The sequence below is a fragment of the Lissotriton vulgaris genome, chromosome 12 (assembly GCF_964263255.1).
Source record: "Lissotriton vulgaris chromosome 12, aLisVul1.2, whole genome shotgun sequence".
Taxonomy (NCBI): Eukaryota; Metazoa; Chordata; class Amphibia; order Caudata; family Salamandridae; genus Lissotriton; species Lissotriton vulgaris.
Window position 1 is genome coordinate 442,702,177 of NC_141700.1, and position 16,984 is coordinate 442,719,160.

Here is a 16,984-nt window from a genome sequence, read left to right on the forward strand (position 1 = left end):
CCTGTTTCAGAAACTGGCGCTTTAACCACTAAGCCACAGCACCAACATTTATTGTAAAAAATGCATAAATAATTTATTGTTGATGATGAAAATGTGTTTCCTGCTATAAATTCTATTTTATATATATTGTTATTTTAAACATGAAAATATACTCAATCACTACGCAAGTATTAATATGTTTTAATAAACAGGTACTCTTATAAAACCCAATTTCATTTTTTGAATTCTTTACAATTTTTTTCATGAAGGTATTAATATTGCTCAAATCTAGGTATAAATTTCATCTACGTCTTTCTCACAGATATGTATTTTTTCATTTTGCAATAACAGTATTTATTCTATAATCTTGAAAATACTTGGGTTTTTAAAAGGTTTAGGATGATCTGTTCAACAGTAAGATGAATCAGACTTTTATATTTTAATTGTATCGGAATAAGACCTTATGAAAATGATTTGTTATATAATAATGAGAAAAGCAAGGCGCTGCTGAGAGTTGAACTCAGGATCTCCTGTTTACTAGACAGGCGCTTTAAGCAGCTAAGCCACAGCACCCACTTGATTCTTAATTTTGAAACACTTTTCTTTATGGTGTTCAAGAGAATATTGCTTTTTCACTTTCATATTCTTTTCTAAGTTCACACACTTCTCTACTCAACCACTTAAGATGAATGAAGACTCTTCACTTATTCAAAAACACCTCTTTAATTTGAAGTTTACCCTATTCATATCATTTTAAAATATACCTTGCTGAAGAATGGATTAGTTGAATTTAACAATAGAGTGATCATTCACCTTTATCTTGTTCTTTGTCATTTTTCCCCCTATTTCAGTCAATGCATTCCTACAAAAATCTTCACAATACCAAGTATTATATTTCATTTTTAAGATAACTTATTCTAAAGTTCATAGAATCATACGTTTATTCTTAAATTGAATTCAACACTTGTTTGATGAAAATTATTCGGAAAGCATGGAGAAAACATTTAGGTGCTGCTGAGATTTGAACTCAGGATTTCCTGTTTACGAGACTGGCGCTTTAACCACTAAGCCACAGCACCAACGTTAATAGTAAAAAATGCATAAATAATTTATTGTTGATGATGAAAATGTGTTTTCTACTATAAATTCTTCTTTATATGTATTGTAATCTTAAACATGGAAAGATACTCAATTACTACACAAGGATTAATATGTTTTAATAAACAGGTACTCTTATAAAACCCAATTTCATTTTTTTAATTCTTTACAATTTTTTTCATGAAGGTATTAATATTGCTCAAATCTAGGTAGAAATTTCATCTACGTCTTTCTCATAGATATGTATTTTTTTCATTTTGCAATAACAGTATTCATTCTATAATCTTGAAAATACTTGGGTTTTTATAAGGTTTAAGATGATCTGTTCAACCGTAAGAAGAATCAGACTTTTATATTTTAATTGTATCGGAATAAGACCTAATGAAAATGATTTGTTATATAACAATGAGAAAAGCAAAGCGCTGCTGAGATTTGAACTCAGGATCTCCTGTTTACTAGCCAGGCGCTTTAACCAGCTAAGCCACAGCACCAACGTTAATAGTAAAAAATGCATAAATAATTTATTGTTGATGATGAAAATGTGTTTTCTACTATAAATTCTTCTTTATATGTATTGTAATCTTAAACACGAAAAGATACTCAATTACTACACAAGGATTAATATGTTTTAATAAACAGGTACTCTTATAAAACCCAATTTCATTTTTTTAATTCTTTACAATTTTTTTCATGAAGGTATTAATATTGCTCAAATCTAGGTAGAAATTTCATCTACGTCTTTCTCATAGATATGTATTTTTTTCATTTTGCAATAACAGTATTCATTCTATAATCTTGAAAATACTTGGGTTTTTATAAGGTTTAAGATGATCTGTTCAACCGTAAGATGAATCAGACTTTTATATTTTAATTGTATCGGAATAAGACCTAATGAAAATGATTTGTTATATAACAATAAGAAAAGCAAGGCGCTGCTGAGAGTTGAACTCAGGATCTCCTGTTTACTAGACATGCGCTTTAACCAGCTAAGCCACAGCACCCACTATATTCTTAATTTTGAAACACTTTTCTTTATGGTGTTCAAGAGAATATTGCTTTTTCACTTTCATATTCTTTTCTAAGTTCACACACTTCTCTACTCAAACACTTAACCCTTTCGATGCTGATGACGAGCTCAGCTCGTCATCACCCACGGGTGTTGTGTGCTGATGACGAGCTGAGCTCGTCATGGAGCCACTAAAATGGCATTTTCCAGCACGGGGGGGGGGGGAAACGCCCAGCAGCCATGTGGTTAAGATGAATGAAGACTCTTCACTTATTCAAAAACACCTCTCTAATTTGAAGTTTACCCTATTCATATCAGTTTAAAATATACCTTGCTGAAGAATGGATTAGTTAAATTCAACAATAGAGTGATCATTCACCTCTATCTTGTTCTTTGTCATTTTCTTTTCCCTATTTCAGTCAATGCATTCCTACAAAAATCTTCACAATACCAAGCATTTTATTTAATTTTTAAGATAACTTATTCTAAAGTTCATAGAACCAGATGTTTATTCTTAAATTGTATTCAACACTTGTTTGATGAAAATTATTCCGAAAGCATGGAGAAAACAGTTAGGTGCTGCAGAAATTTGAACTCAGGATTTCCTGTTAACGAGACAGGCGCTTTAACCACTAAGCCACAGCACCAACGTTAATTGAAAAAAATGCATAAATAATTTATTGTTGATGATGAAAATGTGTTTCCTGCTATAAATTCTTCTTTATATATATTGTTATCTTAAACATCAAAAGATACTCAATCACTACGCAAGTATTAATATGTTTTAATAAACAGGTACTCTTATAAAACCCAATTTCATTTTTTTAATTCTTTACAATTTTTTTCATGAAGGTATTAATATTGCTCAAATCTAGGTAGAAATTTCATCTACGTCTTTCTCATAGATATGTATTTTTTTCATTTTGCAATAACAGTATTCATTCTATAATCTTGAAAATACTTGGGTTTTTATAAGGTTTAAGATGATCTGTTCAACCGTAAGATGAATCAGACTTTTATATTTTAATTGTATCGGAATAAGACCTAATGAAAATGATTTGTTATATAACAATGAGAAAAGCAAAGCGCTGCTGAGATTTGAACTCAGGATCTCCTGTTTACTAGCCAGGCGCTTTAACCAGCTAAGCCACAGCACCCACTTGATTCTTAATTTTGAAACACTTTTCTTTATGGTGTTCAAGAGAATATTGCTTTTTCACTTTCAAATTCTTTTCTAAGTTCACACACCTCTCTACTCAAACACTTAAGATGAATGAAGACTCTTCACTTATTCAAAAACACCTCTCTAATTTGAAGTTTACCCTATTCATATCATTTTAAAATATACCTTGCTGAAGAATGGATTAGTTAAATTCAACAATAGAGTGATCATTCACCTCTATCTTGTTCTTTGTCATTTTCTTTTCCCTATTTCAGTCAATGCATTCCTACAAAAATCTTCACAATACCAAGCATTTTATTTAATTTTTAAGATAACTTATTCTAAAGTTCATAGAACCATACGTTTATTCTTAAATTGTATTCAACACTTGTTTAATGAAAATTATTCCGAAAGCATGGAGAAAACAGTTAGGTGCTGCTGACATTTAAACTCAGGATTTCCTATTTACAAGACAGGCGCTTTAACCACTAAGCCAAAGCACCAACGTTAATAGTTAAAAATGCATACATAATTTATGGTTGATGATGAAAATGTGTTTCCTGCTATAATTTCTTCTTTATATGTATTGTAATCTAAAACACGAAAAGATACTCAATCACTGAGCAAGTATTAATATGTTTTAATAAACAGATACTCTTATAAAACCCAATTTCATTTCTTGAATTCTTTACATTTTTTTTTCATGAAGGTATTAATATTGCTCAAATCTAGGTACAAATTTCATCTACGTCTTTCTCATAGATATGTATTTTTTCATTTTGCAATAACAGTATTTATTCTATAATCTTGAAAATACTTGGGTTTTTATAAGGTTTATATGATCTGTTCAACAGTAAGATGAATCAGACTTTTATATTTTAATTGTATCGGAATAAGACCTAATGAAAATGATTTGTTATATAACAATTAGAAAAGCAAGGAGCTCATGAGAGTTGAACTCAGGATCTCCTGTTTACTAGCAGGCGCTTTAACCAGCTAAGCCATAGCACCCACTTGATTCTTAATTTTGAAACACTTTTCTTTATGGTGTTCAAGAGCATATTGCTTTTTCACTTTCATATTCTTTTCTAAGTTCACACACTTCTCTACTCAAACACTTAAGATGAATGAAGACTCTGCACTTATTCAAAAACACCTCTCTAATTTGAAGTTTACCCTATTCATATCATTTTCAAATATACCTTGCTGAAGCATCGATTAGTTGAATTCAACAATTGAGTGATCATTCACCTCTATCTTGTTCTTTGTCATTTTCTTTTCCCTATTTAAGTCAATGCATTCCTACAAAAATCTTCACAATACCAAGCATTTTATTTAATTGTTAAGATAACTTATTCTAAAGTTCATAGAACCAGATGTTTATTCTTAAATTGAATTCAACACTTGTTTGATGAAAATTATTCGGAACGCATGGAGAAAACAGTTAGGTGCTGCTGAGATTTGAACTCAGGATTTCCTGTTTACGAGACTGGCGCTTTAACCACTAAGCCACAGCACCAACGTTGATAGTAAAAAAATGCATAAATAATTTATTGTTGATGATGAAAATGTGTTTTCTACTATAAATTCTTCTTTATATGTATTGTAATCTTAAACACTAAAAGATACTCAATCACTACACAAGGATTAATATGTTTTAATAAACAGGTACTCTTATAAAACCCAATTTCATTTCTTGAATTCTTTACAATTTTTTTTCATGAAGGGATTAATATTGCTCAAATCTAGGTAGAAATTTCATCTACGTCTTTCTCATAGATATGTATTTTTTTCATTTTGCAATAACAGTATTCATTCTATAATCTTGAAAATACTTGGGTTTTTATAAGGTTTAAGATGATCTGTTCAACAGTAAGATGAATCAGACTTTTATATTTTAATTGTTTCGGAATAAGACCTAATGAAAATGATTTGTTATATAACAATGAGAAAAGCAAGGCGCTGCTGAGATTTGAACTCAGGATCTCCGGTTTACTAGACAGGTGCTGTAACCAGCTAAGCCACAGCACCCACTTGATTCTTAATTTTGAAACACTTTTCTTTATGGTGTTCAAGAGAATATTGCTTTTTCACTTTCATATTCTTTTCTAAGTTCACACACTTCTCTACTCAAACACTTAAGATGAATGAAGACTCTTCACTTATTCAAAAACACCTCTCTAATTTGAAGTTTACCCTATTCATATTAGTTTAAAATATACCTTGCTGAAGAATGGATTAGTTAAATTCAACAATAGAGTGATCATTCACCTCTATCTTGTTCTTTGTCATTTTCTTTTCCCTATTTCAGTCAATGCATTCCTACAAAAATCTTCACAATACCAAGCATTTTATTTAATTTTTAAGATAACTTATTCTAAAGTTCATAGAACCAGATGTTTATTCTTAAATTGTATTCAACACTTGTTTGATGAAAATTATTGCGAAAGCATGGAGAAAACAGTTAGGTGCTGCAGAAATTTGAACTCAGGATTTCCTGTTTACGAGACAGGCGCTTTAACCACTAAGCCACAGCACCAACATTAATTGTAAAAAATGCATAAATAATTTATTGTTGATGATGAAAATGTGTTTCCTTCTATAAATTCTTCTTTATATATATTGTTATCTTAAACATCAAAAGATACTCAATCACTACGCAAGTATTAATATGTTTTAATAAACAGGTACTCTTATAAAACCCAATTTCATTTTTTGAATTCTTTACAATTTTTTTCATGAAGGTATTAATATTGCTCAAAGCTAGGTATAAATTTCATCTACGTCTTTCTCACAGATATGTATTTTTTCATTTTGCAATAACAGTATTTATTCTATAATCTTGAAAATACTTGGGTTTTTATAAGGTTTAAGATGATCTGTTCAACAGTAAGATGAATCAGACTTTTATATTTTAATTGTATCGGAATAAGACCTAATGAAAATGATTTGTTATATAATAATGAGAAAAGCAAGGCGCTGCTGAGAGTTGAACTCAGGATCTCCTAGACAGGCGCTTTAACCAGCTAAGCCACAGCACCCACTTGATTCTTAATTTTGAAACACTTTTCTTTATGGTGTTCAAGAGAATATTGCTTTTTCACTTTCATATTCTTTTCTAAGTTCACACACTTCTCTACTCAAACACTTAAGATGAATGAAGACTCTTCACTTATTCAAAAACACCTCTTTAATTTGAAGTTTACCCTATTCATATCATTTTAAAATATACCTTGCTGAAGAATGGATTAGTTGAATTCAACAATAGAGTGATCATTCACCTTTATCTTGTTCTTTGTCATTTTTCCCCCTATTTCAGTCAATGCATTCCTACAAAAATCTTCACAATACCAAGTATTATATTTCATTTTTAAGATAACTTATTCTAAAGTTCATAGAATCATACGTTTATTCTTAAATTGAATTCAACACTTGTTTGATGAAAATTATTCGGAAAGCATGGAGAAAACAGTTAGGTGCTGCTGAGATTTGAACTCAGGATTTCCTATTTACAAGACAGGCGCTTTAACCACTAAGCCACAGCAACAACGTTAATAGTTAAAAATGCATACATAATTTATTGTTGATGATGAAAATTTGTTTCCTGCTATAATTTCTTCTTTACATGTATTGTAATCTAAAACACGAAAAGATACTCAATCACTGAGCAAGTATTAATATGTTTTAATAAACAGATACTCTTATAAAACCCAATTTCATTTCTTGAATTCTTTACAATTTTTTTTCATGAAGGTATTAATATTGCTCAAATCTAGGTACAAATTTCATCTACGTCTTTCTCATAGATATGTATTTTTTTCATTTTGCAATAACTGTATTCATTCTATATTCTTGAAAATACTTGGGTTTTTATAAGGTTTAAGATGATCTGTTCAACAGTAAGATGAATCAGACTTTTATATTTTAATTGTATCGGAATAAGACCTAATGAAAATGATTTGTTATATAAAAATTAGAAAAGCAAGGAGCTCCTGAGAGTTGAACTCAGGATCTCCTGTTTACTAGACAGGCGCTTTAACCAGCTAAGCCACAGCACCAACTTGATTCTTCATTTTGAAACACTTTTCTTTATGGTGTTCAAGAGCATATTGCTTTTTCACTTTCATATTCTTTTCTAAGTTCACACACTTCTCTACTCAAACACTTAAGATGAATGAAGACTCTTCACTTATTCAAAAACACCTCTCTAATTTGAAGTTTACCCTATTCATATCATTTTAAAATATACCTTGCTGAAGCATGGATTAGTTGAATTCAACAATAGATTGATCATTCACCTCTATCTTGTTCTTTGTCATTTTCTTGTCCCTATTTAAGTCAATGCATTCCTACAAAAATCTTCACAATACCAAGCATTTTATTTAATTTTTAAGATAACTTATTCTAAAGTTCATAGAACCAGATGTTTATTCTTAAATTGAATTCAACACTTGTTTGATGAAAATTATTCGGAAAGCATAGAGAAAACAGTTAGGTGCTGCTGAGATTTGAACTCAGGATTTCCTGTTTCCGAAACTGGCGCTTTAACCACTAAGCCACAGCACCAACATTTATTGTAAAAAATGCATAAATAATTTATTGTTGATGATGAAAATGTGTTTCCTGATATAAATTCTATTTTATATATATATTGTTATTTTAAACACGAAAAGATACTCAATCACTACGCAAGTATTAATATGTTTTAATAAACAGGTACTCTTATAAAACCCAATTTCATTTTTTGAATTCTTTACAATTTTTTTCATGAAGGTATTAATATTGCTCAAATCTAGGTATAAATTTCATCTACGTCTTTCTCACAGATATGTATTTTTTCATTTTGCAATAACAGTATTTATTCTATAATCTTGAAAATACTTGGGTTTTTAAAAGGTTTAAGATGATCTGTTCAACAGTAAGATGAATCAGACTTTTATATTTTAATTGTATCGGAATAAGACCTTATGAAAATGATTTGTTATATAATAATGAGAAAAGCAAGGCGCTGCTGAGAGTTGAACTCAGGATCTCCTGTTTACTAGACAGGCGCTTTAAGCAGCTAAGCCACAGCACCCACTTGATTCTTAATTTTGAAACACTTTTCTTTATGGTGTTCAAGAGAATATTGCTTTTTCACTTTCATATTCTTTTCTAAGTTCACACACTTCTCTACTCAACCACTTAAGATGAATGAAGACTCTTCACTTATTCAAAAACACCTCTTTAATTTGAAGTTTACCCTATTCATATCATTTTAAAATATACCTTGCTGAAGAATGGATTAGTTGAATTTAACAATAGAGTGATCATTCACCTTTATCTTGTTCTTTGTCATTTTTCCCCCTATTTCAGTCAATGCATTCCTACAAAAATCTTCACAATACCAAGTATTATATTTCATTTTTAAGATAACTTATTCTAAAGTTCATAGAATCATACGTTTATTCTTAAATTGAATTCAACACTTGTTTGATGAAAATTATTCGGATAGCATGGAGAAAACATTTAGGTGCTGCTGAGATTTGAACTCAGGATTTCCTGTTTACGAGACTGGCGCTTTAACCACTAAGCCACAGCACCAACGTTAATAGTAAAAAATGCATAAATAATTTATTGTTGATGATGAAAATGTGTTTTCTACTATAAATTCTTCTTTATATGTATTGTAATCTTAAACACGGAAAGATACTCAATTACTACACAAGGATTAATATGTTTTAATAAACAGGTACTCTTATAAAACCCAATTTCATTTTTTTAATTCTTTACAATGTTTTTCATGAAGGTATTAATATTGCTCAAATCTAGGTAGAAATTTCATCTACGTCTTTCTCATAGATATGTATTTTTTTCATTTTGCAATAACAGTATTCATTCTATAATCTTGAAAATACTTGGGTTTTTATAAGGTTTAAGATGATCTGTTCAACCGTAAGAAGAATCAGACTTTTATATTTTAATTGTATCGGAATAAGACCTAATGAAAATGATTTGTTATATAACAATGAGAAAAGCAAAGCGCTGCTGAGATTTGAACTCAGGATCTCCTGTTTACTAGCCAGGCGCTTTAACCAGCTAAGCCACAGCACCAACGTTAATAGTAAAAAATGCATAAATAATTTATTGTTGATGATGAAAATGTGTTTTCTACTATAAATTCTTCTTTATATGTATTGTAATCTTAAACACGAAAAGATACTCAATTACTACACAAGGATTAATATGTTTTAATAAACAGGTACTCTTATAAAACCCAATTTCATTTTTTTAATTCTTTACAATTTTTTTCATGAAGGTATTAATATTGCTCAAATCTAGGTAGAAATTTCATCTACGTCTTTCTCATAGATATGTATTTTTTTCATTTTGCAATAACAGTATTCATTCTATAATCTTGAAAATACTTGGGTTTTTATAAGGTTTAAGATGATCTGTTCAACCGTAAGATGAATCAGACTTTTATATTTTAATTGTATCGGAATAAGACCTAATGAAAATGATTTGTTATATAACAATAAGAAAAGCAAGGCGCTGCTGAGAGTTGAACTCAGGATCTCCTGTTTACTAGACATGCGCTTTAACCAGCTAAGCCACAGCACCCACTATATTCTTAATTTTGAAACACTTTTCTTTATGGTGTTCAAGAGAATATTGCTTTTTCACTTTCATATTCTTTTCTAAGTTCACACACTTCTCTACTCAAACACTTAACCCTTTCGATGCTGATGACGAGCTCAGCTCGTCATCACCCATGGGTGTTGTGTGCTGATGACGAGCTGAGCTCGTCATGGAGCCACTAAAATTGCATTTTCCAGCACGGGGGGGGGGGGAAACGCCCAGCAGCCATGTGGTTAAGATGAATGAAGACTCTTCACTTATTCAAAAACACCTCTCTAATTTGAAGTTTACCCTATTCATATCAGTTTAAAATATACCTTGCTGAAGAATGGATTAGTTAAATTCAACAATAGAGTGATAATTCACCTCTATCTTGTTCTTTGTCATTTTCTTTTCCCTATTTCAGTCAATGCATTCCTACAAAAATCTTCACAATACCAAGCATTTTATTTAATTTTTAAGATAACTTATTCTAAAGTTCATAGAACCATACGTTTATTCTTAAATTGTATTCAACACTTGTTTAATGAAAATTATTCCGAAAGCATGGAGAAAACAGTTAGGTGCTGCTGACATTTAAACTCAGGATTTCCTATTTACAAGACAGGCGCTTTAACCACTAAGCCAAAGCACCAACGTTAATAGTTAAAAATGCATACATAATTTATTGTTGATGATGAAAATGTGTTTCCTGCTATAATTTCTTCTTTATATGTATTGTAATCTAAAACACGAAAAGATACTCAATCACTGAGCAAGTATTAATATGTTTTAATAAACAGATACTCTTATAAAACCCAATTTCATTTCTTGAATTCTTTACATTTTTTTTTCATGAAGGTATTAATATTGCTCAAATCTAGGTACAAATTTCATCTACGTCTTTCTCATAGATATGTATTTTTTCATTTTGCAATAACAGTATTTATTCTATAATCTTGAAAATACTTGGGTTTTTATAAGGTTTATATGATCTGTTCAACAGTAAGATGAATCAGACTTTTATATTTTAATTGTATCGGAATAAGACCTAATGAAAATGATTTGTTATATAACAATTAGAAAAGCAAGGAGCTCCTGAGAGTTGAACTCAGGATCTCCTGTTTACTAGCAGGCGCTTTAACCAGCTAAGCCATAGCACCCACTTGATTCTTAATTTTGAAACACTTTTCTTTATGGTGTTCAAGAGCATATTGCTTTTTCACTTTCATATTCTTTTCTAAGTTCACACACTTCTCTACTCAAACACTTAAGATGAATGAAGACTCTGCACTTATTCAAAAACACCTCTCTAATTTGAAGTTTACCCTATTCATATCATTTTCAAATATACCTTGCTGAAGCATCGATTAGTTGAATTCAACAATTGAGTGATCATTCACCTCTATCTTGTTCTTTGTCATTTTCTTTTCCCTATTTAAGTCAATGCATTCCTACAAAAATCTTCACAATACCAAGCATTTTATTTAATTGTTAAGATAACTTATTCTAAAGTTCATAGAACCAGATGTTTATTCTTAAATTGAATTCAACACTTGTTTGATGAAAATTATTCGGAACGCATGGAGAAAACAGTTAGGTGCTGCTGAGATTTGAACTCAGGATTTCCTGTTTACGAGACTGGCGCTTTAACCACTAAGCCACAGCACCAACGTTGATAGTAAAAAAATGCATAAATAATTTATTGTTGATGATGAAAATGTGTTTTCTACTATAAATTCTTCTTTATATGTATTGTAATCTTAAACACTAAAAGATACTCAATCACTACACAAGGATTAATATGTTTTAATAAACAGGTACTCTTATAAAACCCAATTTCATTTCTTGAATTCTTTACAATTTTTTTTCATGAAGGGATTAATATTGCTCAAATCTAGGTAGAAATTTCATCTACGTCTTTCTCATAGATATGTATTTTTTTCATTTTGCAATAACAGTATTCATTCTATAATCTTGAAAATACTTGGGTTTTTATAAGGTTTAAGATGATCTGTTCAACAGTAAGATGAATCAGACTTTTATATTTTAATTGTATCGGAATAAGACCTAATGAAAATGATTTGTTATATAACAATGAGAAAAGCAAGGCGCTGCTGAGATTTGAACTCAGGATCTCCGGTTTACTAGACAGGTGCTGTAACCAGCTAAGCCACAGCACCCACTTGATTCTTAATTTTGAAACACTTTTCTTTATGGTGTTCAAGAGAATATTGCTTTTTCACTTTCATATTCTTTTCTAAGTTCACACACTTCTCTACTCAAACACTTAAGATGAATGAAGACTCTTCACTTATTCAAAAACACCTCTCTAATTTGAAGTTTACCCTATTCATATTAGTTTAAAATATACCTTGCTGAAGAATGGATTAGTTAAATTCAACAATAGAGTGATCATTCACCTCTATCTTGTTCTTTGTCATTTTCTTTTCCCTATTTCAGTCAATGCATTCCTACAAAAATCTTCACAATACCAAGCATTTTATTTAATTTTTAAGATAACTTATTCTAAAGTTCATAGAACCAGATGTTTATTCTTAAATTGTATTCAACACTTGTTTGATGAAAATTATTGCGAAAGCATGGAGAAAACAGTTAGGTGCTGCAGAAATTTGAACTCAGGATTTCCTGTTTACGAGACAGGCGCTTTAACCACTAAGCCACAGCACCAACATTAATTGTAAAAAATGCATAAATAATTTATTGTTGATGATGAAAATGTGTTTCCTTCTATAAATTCTTCTTTATATATATTGTTATCTTAAACATCAAAAGATACTCAATCACTACGCAAGTATTAATATGTTTTAATAAACAGGTACTCTTATAAAACCCAATTTCATTTTTTGAATTCTTTACAATTTTTTTCATGAAGGTATTAATATTGCTCAAAGCTAGGTATAAATTTCATCTACGTCTTTCTCACAGATATGTATTTTTTCATTTTGCAATAACAGTATTTATTCTATAATCTTGAAAATACTTGGGTTTTTATAAGGTTTAAGATGATCTGTTCAACAGTAAGATGAATCAGACTTTTATATTTTAATTGTATCGGAATAAGACCTAATGAAAATGATTTGTTATATAATAATGAGAAAAGCAAGGCGCTGCTGAGAGTTGAACTCAGGATCTCCTGTTTACTAGACAGGCGCTTTAACCAGCTAAGCCACAGCACCCACTTGATTCTTAATTTTGAAACACTTTTCTTTATGGTGTTCAAGAGAATATTGATTTTTCACCTTCATATTCTTTTCTAAGTTCACACACTTCTCTACTCAAACACTTAAGATGAATGAAGACTCTTCACTTATTCAAAAACACCTCTTTAATTTGAAGTGTACCCTATTCATATCATTTTAAAATATACCTAGCTGAAGAATGGATTAGTTGAATTCAACAATAGAGTGATCATTCACCTTTATCTTGTTCTTTGTCATTTTTCCCCCTATTTCAGTCAATGCATTCCTACAAAAATCTTCACAATACCAAGTATTATATTTCATTTTTAAGATAACTTATTCTAAAGTTCATAGAACCATACGTTTATTCTTAAATTGTATTCAACACTTGTTTAATGAAAATTATTCCGAAAGCATGGAGAAAACAGTTAGGTGCTGCTGACATTTAAACTCAGTATTTCCTATTTACAAGACATGCGCTTTAACCACTAAGCCACAGCACCAACGTTAATAGCAAAAATTCATAAATAATTTATAGTTGATGATGAAAATGTGTTTTCTACTATAAATTCTTCTTTATATATATTGTAATCTTAAACACGAAAAGATACTCAATCACTACACAAGGATTAATATGTTTTAATAAACAGGTACTCTTATAAAACCCAAATTCATTTCTTGAATTCTTTACAATTTTTTTTCATGAAGGTATTAATATTGCTCAAATCTAGGTAGAAATTTCATCTACGTCTTTCTCATAGATATGTATTTTTTTCATTTTGCAATAACAGTATTCATTCTATAATCTTGAAAATACTTGGGTTTTTATAAGGTTTAAGATGATCTGTTCAACCGTAAGATGAATCAGACTTTTATATTTTAATTGTATCGGAATAAGACCTAATGAAAATGATTTCTTATATAACAATGATAAAAGCAAGGCGTTGCTGAGATTTGAACTCAGGATCGCCTGTTTACTAGACAGGCGCTTTAACCAGCTAAGCCACAGCACCCACTTGATTCTTAATTTTGAAACACTTTTCTTTATGGTGTTCAAGAGAATATTGCTTTTTCACTTTCAAATTCTTTTCTAAGTTCACACACTTCTCTACTCAAACACTTAAGATGAATGAAGACTCTTCACTTATTCAAAAACACCTCTCTAATTTGAAGTTTACCCTATTCATATCAGTTTAAAATATACCTTGCTGAAGAATGGATTAGTTAAATTCAACAATAGAGTGATCATTCACCTCTATCTTGTTCTTTGTCATTTTCTTTTCCCTATTTCAGTCAATGCATTCTTACAAAAATCTTCACAATACCAAGCATTTTATTTAATTTTTAAGATAACTTATTCTAAAGTTCATAGAACCAGATGTTTATTCTTAAATTGTATTCAACACTTGTTTGATGAAAATTATTCCGAAAGCATGGAGAAAACAGTTAGGTGCTGCAGAAATTTGAACTCAGGATTTCCTGTTTATGAGACAGGCGCTTTAACCACTTAGCCACAGCACCAACATTAATTGTAAAAAATGCATAAATAATTTATTGTTGATGATGAAAATGTGTTTCCTGCTATAAATTCTTCTTCATATATATATTGTTATCTTAAACATCAAAAGATACTCTTTTTTTTTTTAAGAATCTTTTTTCGGTGATTAAAAAACACCATAAAAGCACACATATATATACATAGATAAAAAAGTCATTAAACATTAATCAAGATCCTTATACACAAAGTTAATACAAATGGAAATACCGACATACAGATCCACAATTTTAAAATAGAAAATCCAAGACATTTCATTCCTCTCCCCTAGTCAGCCTTAGTCGGACCGCCACCTTAATGAAATTCATAATACAGCACAAGGTTAGGGGTTCAGAGGCTTTTTGCAAAAAGACTAATGCATCCCTGGCATGTTACTGTTGGGCTTTTTTTAAAATATTTACAAGAAATCTGTGCCTGGGCATAGAAAAATAGGGACAAAGCAAAACAAAGTGAAGGGAATCCTGCGGAGACCTGTTGTCGCAGCTGCAGGGTCCCTTCTGCTCGATTGATGTGGTGAAACCTGCAGGTGAAGCCAACATAAAAGGAAGTAAATTCAGTCTAAAACGACACATTAGAAATCTATCCTGTGCGTTGTGCACGAGGTACAGATAAGGCTCCATACCCTCCACACTCTTCACCAGGTTATGAGCCCTCACAGTCTTTTTAACTCCTTCAGCCTCAGCTCTGCACTGGCTTTTCCGCTCTAGGAAAATTTCCCCTACTTGTTTCTTGTGCTGGGCTGAAATTGTTGTAGGGTTCGTGAAGAGGTTTCCAGAACCTAATTCCTCAAGGGTGTTTTTTACGTATTTGAGCCAGGGAATGCGCATGCATTTGTCCCTATCCAAGCAGTCCAATAGAATTTCTCTGCTGAGATGCGCATCTGGATTAACCCATATTTTTAACCAGGCCACAATTGGCCTGAGTTTTATCAGGTCATCCAAGTATGGCCTCCCTAGCTCCCTATGAGCTGTGATTCCAGCGGTACTGGGTGGTGCCCTCAGGATAGATTTCAGATATTTGTTTTCTTCCTGTTGGATTCTAGTGGTGTTCACAAAGCCCCATACTTCAGCCCCATAGATTACTTTGGAGCATGATACGGAGCTGTACAAGTTCATCACTTGTTCCGGGCTCCATCTGCCTAGTCTCCTGCCATAGCTAGCTATTGCCCCATTGGAGGCAATCATTTTACTACAACGTTCCGCCACCAGGGAGTTAAACTGCAAAGCGCCATCAAAGGTTACTCCAAGATAAGAGAACGTTTTAACCTCCTCTAAAGTATGGGTGCCTATTGTATAAGTAAATTTAGAGGAAGTTTTTTTACCAGCCAGGAGCACATACGATTTACCCAGGTTAACAGAGAGATCCAGGGCACCCATGAACTTAACAAACCCGTCTATCAGGATTTGTAGGCTTGGGGTGTACGTGCAAGCAAGACCGCGTCATCTGCGTAGAGCAGAACAGGAATATGACGCGGCCCGACCCTTGGGGAATCTGCCTTTAAACCCAACAGAAACTGCTCCAGGTTGTTAATATAAAGGGAAAACAAAAAAGGGGCAAGAATGCAACCTTGTCTGACTCCACTCTTACAGGGAAAAGAGTCAGACAATCCTCCCTCCCTATTGAATCGAACCTTGGCAGTGGTGTCGCTATGCAATTCCCTTAATATGGTGATTAAACCACTCTCAATCCCCATACTTGACATCATATCCCACAGTTTTCCTCTATTGACATGGTCAAATGCTGCTGCCAAATCCATGTATCCCATATAAATTGGTTCATCACTGGCCAAAGTATATTTTGCAGTCAGCATATAAAGGTTCAGGCATTGGTCACTGGTGGACCTCCCTGTCCTGAACCCGTATTGAGTGTCCGAGAAGGTGTTATTCTCTTCGGTCCACTCGGACAGTCTGTGAAGGATTGCCCTACCCAAAAGTTTGGCCGATACATCAATCAGGGAAATAGGCCGATAGCACTTAGGGTCGTCCCTATTGCCCTTTTTGAAAATCGGCACAATAATTGCTTTAGACCAAGATGGTGGCAGGCCACAGGTTGTAGCAGTGTTTATAACCCTGGTCATCAGAGGGGCCCATAATTCTATGTTGCTTAGAAACAGGTCAGGGGGAATTCCATCCAGCCCGGGGCTTTGTTTTTAGTCAGACCAATCATCCCTGCAGTTATCTCCTTGAGAGTAAATACTACCGGGGGAACCTGACTTGGGGTTACCGGTAACTCTACAGGGGTACCGGACTCATGGTTATATAAACCCCTAAAATGGTTGACCCACTGCTCCGGGAGGATGTTAGCCCCTATCTCCGGGGAATCATTTTCTTGAAAGGTCGGTTTATTAATGATTCTCCAAAAACCCGCTAAATCCTTTCTTT

The 16,984-nt window shown here is 31.9% G+C and overlaps 9 non-coding genes across 9 annotated transcripts; all 9 read right to left on the minus strand.

Annotated features, from left to right (window-relative positions):
* Positions 1 to 985: 985 nt before the first annotated feature.
* Positions 986 to 1,058, minus strand: TRNAT-CGU (transfer RNA threonine (anticodon CGU)). The gene has a single exon. It is a non-coding gene; the product is annotated as a tRNA-Thr (tRNA).
* A 3,633-nt stretch (positions 1,059 to 4,691) lies between these two features.
* TRNAT-CGU (transfer RNA threonine (anticodon CGU)) lies at positions 4,692 to 4,764 on the minus strand. The gene has a single exon. It is a non-coding gene; the product is annotated as a tRNA-Thr (tRNA).
* Positions 4,765 to 6,719: 1,955 nt separating this feature from the next.
* On the minus strand, positions 6,720 to 6,792 carry TRNAT-UGU (transfer RNA threonine (anticodon UGU)). The gene has a single exon. It is a non-coding gene; the product is annotated as a tRNA-Thr (tRNA).
* A 437-nt stretch (positions 6,793 to 7,229) lies between these two features.
* On the minus strand, positions 7,230 to 7,303 carry TRNAT-AGU (transfer RNA threonine (anticodon AGU)). The gene has a single exon. It is a non-coding gene; the product is annotated as a tRNA-Thr (tRNA).
* Positions 7,304 to 7,738: 435 nt separating this feature from the next.
* TRNAP-CGG (transfer RNA proline (anticodon CGG)) lies at positions 7,739 to 7,811 on the minus strand. Its single transcript has one exon. It is a non-coding gene; the product is annotated as a tRNA-Pro (tRNA).
* A 944-nt stretch (positions 7,812 to 8,755) lies between these two features.
* Positions 8,756 to 8,828, minus strand: TRNAT-CGU (transfer RNA threonine (anticodon CGU)). The gene has a single exon. It is a non-coding gene; the product is annotated as a tRNA-Thr (tRNA).
* A 2,615-nt stretch (positions 8,829 to 11,443) lies between these two features.
* On the minus strand, positions 11,444 to 11,516 carry TRNAT-CGU (transfer RNA threonine (anticodon CGU)). Its single transcript has one exon. It is a non-coding gene; the product is annotated as a tRNA-Thr (tRNA).
* Positions 11,517 to 12,971: 1,455 nt separating this feature from the next.
* Positions 12,972 to 13,045, minus strand: TRNAT-AGU (transfer RNA threonine (anticodon AGU)). The gene has a single exon. It is a non-coding gene; the product is annotated as a tRNA-Thr (tRNA).
* A 942-nt stretch (positions 13,046 to 13,987) lies between these two features.
* TRNAT-AGU (transfer RNA threonine (anticodon AGU)) lies at positions 13,988 to 14,061 on the minus strand. The gene has a single exon. It is a non-coding gene; the product is annotated as a tRNA-Thr (tRNA).
* Positions 14,062 to 16,984: the final 2,923 nt, after the last annotated feature.